Source organism: Chrysochloris asiatica, unplaced genomic scaffold, assembly GCF_000296735.1.
Source record: "Chrysochloris asiatica unplaced genomic scaffold, ChrAsi1.0 scaffold00067, whole genome shotgun sequence".
Taxonomy (NCBI): Eukaryota; Metazoa; Chordata; class Mammalia; order Afrosoricida; family Chrysochloridae; genus Chrysochloris; species Chrysochloris asiatica.
The window spans coordinates 3319904-3329372 of NW_006408585.1; the positions used below are offsets into that span (position 1 = coordinate 3319904).

Sequence of the window (9469 nt, forward strand, 5' to 3'; positions counted from 1 at the left end):
TTGTAGCTACAGTATTGTGGTAATTAGTATTGGTGAAACTATATAAATAACTTTTTTGAGAATTAAGTAGTAATTAAAGGAAAAGCAGGGAAATATCAAAATATATTCTGCTTAGTTACTAATAATGTAATTCAATGTAGAATGAATGTACAAAACTATTTTTTTTTGTTGTTGTTGTTGAGTGTCATTGAGTTGATTTTGACTCAGTGACCCTGTATAGTGCTTCCGAGAAGTGGTTGGTGAGTTTGTTGTAGTGCTCAGTTAATTTCCACCACCCTTCTGTAAGGATGTCATACTGTAACAACTTGTGTGTGGCTATGATACTGGAAGTTGTGCCTTGAAACACTGGTATATTTTAAAAATCAGCAGTCTCACTCATGGAGAACAAGGTTAGCAGAGGTTTCAGAGTAAGACAGACTAGAAGGAGAAGTAGACCACTTCTGAATGGTTAGTGACTGAAAACCTTTTGAATCAGCAGTGGAACATTATCAGCTATAGTGCCTGAAGCTGAGCCCCTCAGATTTGAATACACTCAAAATACAGTGAGATCTGCTTGCGGCCCGCCCCGTAAATGCCCCAGCTAGAGGCATCCCGAAGCTGGCCCTGCAGAGCCCTGATGCTGGCCGGGAGGAAACCGATGCTGCCAGCGCTTAACATCAACCCTAGCATCATCGAAGGCCTGTCTCCCACCAGCAAGGGCGCCTCCAAAGCAAACTGGGCAGACCTCCGGAAGAAACTGGAGGAGCTGGAACCCGACAAGCAGCAGAAGAAGCGTCTGGAAGCCTTCCTCACCCAGAAAGCCAATGTCGGCAAGCGCAAGGACGATGACTTTGAAAGAATCTCGAAGCTGAGGGTTGTAAAGCGGGGGGGCGGGGAGTGGTCACCAAGGGTGCAGTACAGGCCCTCAGGCCTCATCATGGCCTGATGCACTTGGAGATCAAGCCGTCCATTCGGTACCGGATCATCCGGAACCTGCAGGTCCTACACAGGTGCAACTTCCGGTACATCTTGGGCTTCTATGGGGCCTTCTATAGCGATGGAGAGATCAGCATCTGTATGGAGCACATGGACAGAGGCTCCCTGGACCAGGTGTTGAAAGAAGCGAAGAAGAGATCCTAGGGAAGGTCAGCGTTGTGGTCTTACCTGGCTTGGTGTACCTCTGAAAAAAGCACCAGATCATGCTTCTAGGTGTGAAGCCCTCCAACATTCTGGTCAACTCCCAAGGGGAGATCAAGCTGTGTGACTTCAGGGTGAGTGGGCAGCTCATCAACTCCATGACCAACTCCTTTGTGGGGACGCGTTCCTACATGTGGCCGGAGCGCTTTCCGGGGACCCACTAAGGGACCCACCACTGGGTTCAGTCAGACATCTGGAACATAGGCCTGTCGCTGGTGGAACTGTTCATCGGAAAGTACCCTATACCCCTGCCAGATGCCAAGGAGCTGGTGGCCATCTTCAGCTGGCCGGTGGTCAGCCTGGCCTGAAGACGAGCCCTACAGCGTGTTACTGCAGCCTCGGTTCCCTGGATGCCCCACCAGTGACCACGGGATGGACAACCGGACGGCCATGGCCATCTTTGAGCTGCTGGACTACGTTGTAAATGAGCCTCCTCCCAAGTTGCCCAACGGTATATTCACCCAGGGCTTCCAGGAGTTGCAAATAAATGCCTGATCAAGAAGCCAGCAAAACATGCTGACCTAAAGATGTTGATGAACCACATCTTCATCAAACAGTTGGAGATAGAAGAAGTGGATTTTGCGGGTTGGTTGTATAAAACGCTGTGGCTGAACCAATCCAGCACACCCACTCAAACAGCAGTGTGAAGGAGAGTGATGATGACTGGGGCCTCTGTCCCTGTCCATGCCCAACCCCTGCGCCCTGGCCCTTCTTGGGAGGACCTACCCCTACCCTCCCTCCTGTCACAGTCAGGGGCACTCTCTGGGTCCTGGGGAATGCCATGATTTGGGTGGTCTTCTGGGTCCCTGCTTTCTTAGATTTAAAAGAACAAAAAGCAACAACAACAACAACAAACAAACAAAAAAAAAACCCTGCAAAGAAAACAAAAATAAATAAATAAATACAATGAGAGAAGAGTTGCCTCCTCAAAGTAGAATTGACCTTAAGATATAAATGGAATAAAGCTCTCAGGACCTTCATTTGCTGATGGGCCACAACTGAAAAGGAGAAGAAGCAACTGTGAACATCCATTGACAATCAGAATATTGAATGCAAAACTATGGATCTAGAAAAATTGGAAGTTGTAAAAAATGAAATGGAACACATGAAGACTGATATCCTAGGCATTAGTGAATTGACATGGATGATATTGGTCATTTTGAGCCAGACAATCATATCGTTTACTACGCCAGAAATGAAAAAATGAAAAAGAATTGCATACCAGAGATGTTTACCTATGCTTTATTGACTTCTCAAAGGCTTTCGATTGTGTGGCTCATGACAAGCTATGGACAACATTGTGAAGTTTGAGTTTTCCAGAACACTTAATTGTGCTCAAGAGGAACCAGTACATAGACCAAGAGGCAGTTGTTAGAACAGAACAAGGGAATACTGAATGATTTAAAATTAGGAAAGATGAACTCCAGGGTTATATTCTTTCACCATACTTACTCAATCTGTATGCTGAACAAATAATCTGAGAAACTGAATTACATGAGGGAACATACAGCATCAGGATTGAAGGAAGACTTATTAACCTGCCTGACCATTGATTGGAAGAGATCCATATTTGTGCGGGTTACAAAGCGAGGAGACACAACAGAACCTGGAAATCTCAGACACTATCATTAATATCACATGCAAGTAAAATATTGCTAAAAATAATGAAAACATGGTTGTATATATTCAAAATTAGCTCAAAGGCATGCAAACATAATAATAACAATCTAAGTGGAGTTGCCAAGTAGATGATTGAATATACATAGTATCTGTGTGTCTCACTTTTCTTAAGACTATCTAGATTTATGTTGCCTTGGAATAATGATCTGAATACAAGAATCTGAAGTTCAGGGGACATATTATGTTGTTGTTATGTGCCATTGAATAGATTCCAGACTTCCACATATGGTTTGCTAGGCTACAGTCTTTATGAAAATGAATTGGCCTACCTTTCTCCTATAGAGTAGCTCATAGGTTTGAACTATTGACCTTAACCACTGTGCCACCAGGACAAATTACAGCTGGATTGAAAAATGGAAGTTCCTTCCAGATATAGCTGTCATTTAAAAAAGATGACAAGCTTAGGTACTTCAACATTTAGAGGTTAGCAAGAGGAGGGGACCCTGACCAAGCAACTGAGGCTGATCACTGACCAGTAACAAAAGGTGAAACAGGAGAGTGTGGGGTGACATAAATCAGGGAAACAGAAATGATTCTTTTTACTATACTCACAATCTTTTGAGAAATTATGGGACTTGCCAAAAGTAAATTAAAATTACATTTCCAGATTGACCTTCCATCTTTCAGTTCCAAGAAACTTTGATTCAAGGTGTACAGAAATCAAGATTCCTTAAACACACCCCTTTGAATTCTTAGATTCTTAGGACCAGAACCTCTCATAAGAAGGTTACCACAATATAATGGGCTGATTCAGTTTATACAGGATAGAAAGCCGTTAGTGACATTAGCATTCAGTATCAAGCTGTCTAATACACACTTTTCCACAATTTGTGCCCCAGTAACATGCAGAGCCAAGATCTCAGGCTTTCAATGATGAAATCTCAAACCTTACAACCCTAGGCTTTTCTGCTTGCTTGGCTGTGTGTACATGTGTATAAATGTTGAGTATTGTGGCAGATCCTCTTAAATACACTCCACTCCCTTAAAAATCATCGGCTATCTCTTCTGGCAATCTTAACACCAGAGAAAAACTCAGCATGGTTTCTCACACTGTTTTGACAGGAATAACTAATTAATATTCAACACTGTAGGGACAAAGTTATTAGCTAATACTCAAGTCTAGATACTGCAATTCAATTACTAGCCAGCAACATTTACAAGCACAAACCTTGATAATTAGCAGCAAATTCCCATTTTCTCCCAGCACAGTATGTGAGCAGTTGCCTGTAGAAGTAGCAAATTCAATATACAAACAAAAGCAACACATGCATCCTACACACAGTAAGAATTATTACTGAAGGTTATAAAAGTCTCCACAGGTTTGGTGAAAGGAATTGTTGGCACCTATGATCTTTTAGTAAAGTTATGTTAAGAATTGGAATGTTAAGAACAGTTTAAAGAGCATAAAGTGAATTGTATCTGTCCATTCTCATTTTTCCTTTTTATGACCTCTTTATATATTCAAGGAAATTTAGAGCTGAAAATAAAAAGTTAGGCATCTTAATTTTATATATTTTTTAAAACACAGAAACTAAAGTTCAGGAAGTTCATGGGATTTGCACAAAATCTAATGGTTAGAATTCTAGCTAGAATTAGAACTCTAATTTCCAAATGACCCATCATTACTTTTTCCACTTGTTGTGTGCCGTCAAATTGGTTCTGACTCATAGTGACCCTGTATAGGGTTTCTAAAGCTTCTGGTGGGTTTGAAATACCAATCTTGCAGTGAGAAGCCCACTGACCCACCAGGGTTGACATTTGTTGTTGTTAAGTGCCATCAAGTTGGTTCCAACTCATAGAGACTCTGTATGGGGTTTCCAAGTTGCTGCTGGTCCGTTTGAAGTGCTGTTAGACCCTTTAAATATGAAGCTGCCTGCAAAGGGAGTTTTCAAATTGGAAATGGAACTCACTATCAGTGTTTATTCTAGTGGCCGCTTATTAAATACGTAATAAAATAGCATGTATGACACACTAGTTCCAACCTATAAAAGACAAGGAAGACTATCTCCTTTGACTTACCTAATTGTACTGAGTAAATTCTTGGTTTGAAATAGGTTGTTTTGGTTACTATTAAGTGCCATTGACTTGGTTCCAGGATTGGCTGATGGGTCAGAGTTGCCAACCTTGTGGTCAGAAGTCCAGTTCTTACCTGATAGCACCACACCAGAACTAGTTAAAGGGACAGAACCAGGACTAGTTAAAGGGATGGGGTAACTTAACTTGCAGATATTGTTTTCTTCTCTGTTGTTGTCATCAAGTGCCGTTGAGTCAGTTCCAACTCATAGCAACCATGTATAGGGTTTCCAAGGAGCAGCTGGTGGGTTTGAACTGCCAACCTTGTGGTTCAAACTGACCTTACAGTCCAATGATTATCCTATAGTGCCACATCAGGACTCCTGTAGAAGGATTCAAATTCAAGAGGTTTCTTCACCAGAATTTAGTTATTTTGCAACGCACAAAATTTTAGAGACCCTATTTGTCTAAATGTTTAGATCTAACTTCCTAAGTATCAAATTGACTACATCTGTGGAAAGAGACATTGGAAAAACTCAGTAATATCATACAAAACAAAGCTGGGACAGACTGTGGAACAGACCACCAATTCTTTATATGCAATTTCAGGCCTAAGCTGAAGAAAATTTAAACAAGTCTATAGCAGCTAAAATGTGACCTCGAAGATATCCCACCAGGATTTAGAGACAATATCAGGAACAGATTTGAAATATTAGACACTAATGACCAAAGAACAGAGATAGTGTAGGATGACAAGAACATTGTACAAAAAGACAGCAACATGTCATTTAGACAGCAACATATCATTTAAAAGATAGGAAAGAAAGAAAACACTAAAATGGATGTCAGAAGAGACTTTGAAATGTGCTCTTCAACGTAGAAATGCTAAAGCCAAGGGAAGAAATGAGGAAGTAAAAGAACGAAACAGAATATTTTGAAGGGTAGCCCACGGAGTCACGTATTATAATGAAATGTGCAAAGACCTGGAATTAGAAAACCAAAGGGAAGACCATGCTCAAAATTGATCAAGCTGAAAGACATAATGAAACATTCTAGCCTTGACTTATAATATTGACGGATTCCATGACTAAGTAATGAAAGATGCAGAAAGCAGCAAAAGAAGATGGAAGGTATATGCAAAAGAAGGTCAAAAGGTAGCATATGTTCTAGAGCGTTGGTACTGAAGGAAGAAGTCCAAGCATGCCAGCTTGGGAAATGCTGAGCATGCACTTCCCTTTTTGTTTTCTAGTTCTTTTCATATTTCATTATAATACTTGCCTTTGTCTTCTCTAGCTGCCCTTTGAAATTTTCTATTTATCTGTTTTGCCTCCTCATTTCTTCCATTTGCTTTAGCATGGCATAGTGGTTACATGTTGGCCTGCTAACCTCGAGGTCAGCAGTTCAAAACTGCCAGCCGTTCCACTGGAGAAAGATGAGGCTTTCTGTTCCACAAAGATGCTACTACAATGTAATGGGATAATTCAGTATAAAGGTACAGTAACTACCCTCCCTCAGTTCTTCCTGGGGCACGCATTAAAACTACTTATTTGGTGTGTTCCTGGAGACAAAGAAACAGGACTGAATGAGATCTAATAGAGTAATATATTTGAAAGTGCTTTGTGAACTATAAACAAAATTATGCACAGCACTAAACATGGAAGAGTGTAAGAGACACTGGAGGTGGTATTAGGAAATGAATTTCAGTTCCAGCCTGGCCATTTGTTACTTGGATGAGTTTAGGCAAAGTATATAACATCTCTGAGTCTCATCTGTCAAATGAGGATTCTGTTAAGTGCCCTGCCAAATTTACAAAATTGCAGGGAGAAAATAAGGTTAACATATTACTTTCCTCAAATGTCAAGTAATACTATTTTCTAACCATTTTATAATACTAAAGAATGCCACTATAGATTCGTATGTATATATCACCCTTTATGTGTTAAACTTCCAGAGATTTGTGATTTTAACGTATGCCATTTAAAAAGTGATCCAACCTCCTAGATCATTTAATCTGCTTCTTTCCAGACTAGCCAAAGGTCCTTTGCAGCATTCTTAAATTAAATCAGGAATTCTTGAAATGGTTCAGATATGAATCAGATTAGCCTAACTTCCAGTAGATCTGGTTGGTATTCCTGTTTTGTCATTCATTAACTGTGTGGACTTGGGAAAGTTTTAAATCTTTCTAAGACTCAGTTTTATGCATCTATGAAACGGATTATTTTGAAAATTAAATGAACTAACAATCCATGTAAAGTATTAGCCCAACACCCTAAGACTGGTATTTTTATTTTGTGATCCCAAGATGAAAATATATGGAAGCAACTTCTATTAGGACCAGTACAATTATATTCTTTAAAGAGCATGTGCTCTGATGTTCCTTTAGGAGACTTTGAGAAGGACTGGGGCTGCATTCTTATATTTTTAACAAAGCAGAGTGGTAATTGTTTTGCTTTATTAAGTTTCTTCCTTTTAACCTGGATGTGTGAAAAATTCTATGCTAAGAACTTAGAAATACAATGAGATTTTATGCTGAATATTCTGATTTTTCAAATGATAAAAAAAATTGTTTCAACACTACTGAATGAACACTAGTTTAAATTGATATTAACCTAGGTGGTACAAACAATTTGCAGGTGACAACTGGTGTGGCACTATGGGTTAATGTGCCAGACTGCAAAGTTGTTTGAACTGCAGGGCTGGCAGTTCAAGCTCTACAGTCGCTCCTTGGAAATCCTATACAGGATCGCTATGGATTGGAACTGACTTGATGGTACTTAACAACAACTAACCTAAAAGTTTGTGGTTCCAACCTGCTTAGTGGTATTGTAGAAGAAAGTTTAGAGGTCTGCTTTTGTAAAGCCAAGAAAGCTATGGAATAGTTTGATGGTGGTGGTGGTGGTGATGTATAGCTCATAGCAATAGCAAACCACCATTCAGTTTAAAGTATATTATATGACATGGACTTAGCAGGAGTAGAAGTAAGGAAATTAATATTGGAAGCCTGGAAATATGAAGACAAATACTTTTCAGTAACAAAACACTTGGTAAAACTGCTGCCTGTGATTGTCTTCTAATGCTGCAACTTTACTGAACCCAAACATCCCAAACCTATTGCCATCCAGCAGATTCCCACTGATAATGACCCTACACAACAGAGTAGAGTTGCCCCATTGTGTTGCCAAGGCTGGAAATCTGTATGGAAGCAGACTGGCCCATCTTTCTCTGGTGGAATGACTCGTCGAAACATCAACTTTTCATTCAGAAGCCGGGTATTTTTAACCATTGTATCATCAGGGGGTCTCTGCTCTCTTCGAAGGCATTGGAAAACAATATTAGTAGTATGCATGGGTTGTGACTGGTTATAGTTAGCAAGACATTAGAAAAAAAGAATGAACTCAAACAAGTACAGTCAAGCATAGCTTAATGTCCAAGTTACCTGTGAAATAGGCTAGTTATACGATATTCTATTTCTTAGTACCAGGCTGTTTCAACCACTGTGATTGTGTGGTAGATTTTGAGATCAGGGAGGGAGAGGCCTCCAGCTTTGTTGCTCTTAAGTAATGCTCTGCTTATCTGAGGTCTCTTTCCTTTCCATATAAAGTTAGTGATTAGTTTTTTCATCTCTTTAAAGAATGACATTGGAATCTGGATTAGGATTGATTTATATCTATAGATTACTTGAGTAGCATTGGCATTTTCACGATGTCTTCCAATGCATGAGCATGATAAATTCTTCCATTTTTGTAAGTCTCCTTTGTAGTCTTCTAGTAGCTTTTTGTTGTTATCTTTGTATGAACCTTTTGTTGCTCTGGTTAGATTTATTCCTAGTGATTTCATCTTTATGGTGGCTATGGTAGCGTAGTGGTTACGAATCGGGCTGCGAACCTTAAGGTCAGCGGTTCGAAACTACCAGCCGCTCCGCGGGAGAAAGATGAGGCTTTCTACTCCCGTAAAGATTTACACCCTCGGAAACCCTGTACAGGGTCGCTATGGGTCGGAACCGACTCGACGGCACTTAACAACAACAACAACATTGTAAATTATATTGTTTTCCTAATTTCCTTTCAGAATGTATAGGAAGGAATCCAACTGTTTTTTATATATTTATCATGTATTCTGCCATTTTACTGAATCTTTCTATGAGTTCCTATTATTTTCTTGCTGAGTCTTTGGGTTTTTCTATGGTTGTTTTTGGTAAGTGCCATTGAGTTGGTTCTGACTCATAGCAACCCAATATAGGGTTTCCAAGAAGTAGCTGGTAGGTTTCAACCACCAAGTTCGTGATTAGCAGTTCAATTCTACAGTGCCAGATTTATAAGATAATATCATCTGCACACAAAGAGATTTTTACTCCTTCTTTGCCTTTGGAGGCCTTTAATTTCCCTTTCTTCCTTTTACCTCTGGTTAAGACTTTGATCACAACATTACATAGGAGTGGTGCTAAAGGGTGTCCTTGTCTGGTTCTTGTTCACCAAAGAGATGCTTTCAATTTCTCTCCATTGAGAGTAATGTTGGCTGTTGGATTTCTTTGTAGTTGTTGTTGTTGTTAAATGCCATCAAGTTGGTTCAACCCATAGTGACCCTGTATAGGGTTTCTGAG

At 40.0% G+C, this 9469-nt stretch overlaps 1 protein-coding gene and 1 pseudogene across 2 annotated transcripts in view; both read left to right on the forward strand.

The window, feature by feature from the left end:
* Positions 1-9469, forward strand: part of KCNH5 (potassium voltage-gated channel, subfamily H (eag-related), member 5) — a 608817-nt gene that overhangs the window by 562102 nt on the left and 37246 nt on the right. The window lies entirely within an intron of this gene.
* On the forward strand, positions 617-1823 carry LOC102812664 (annotated as a pseudogene).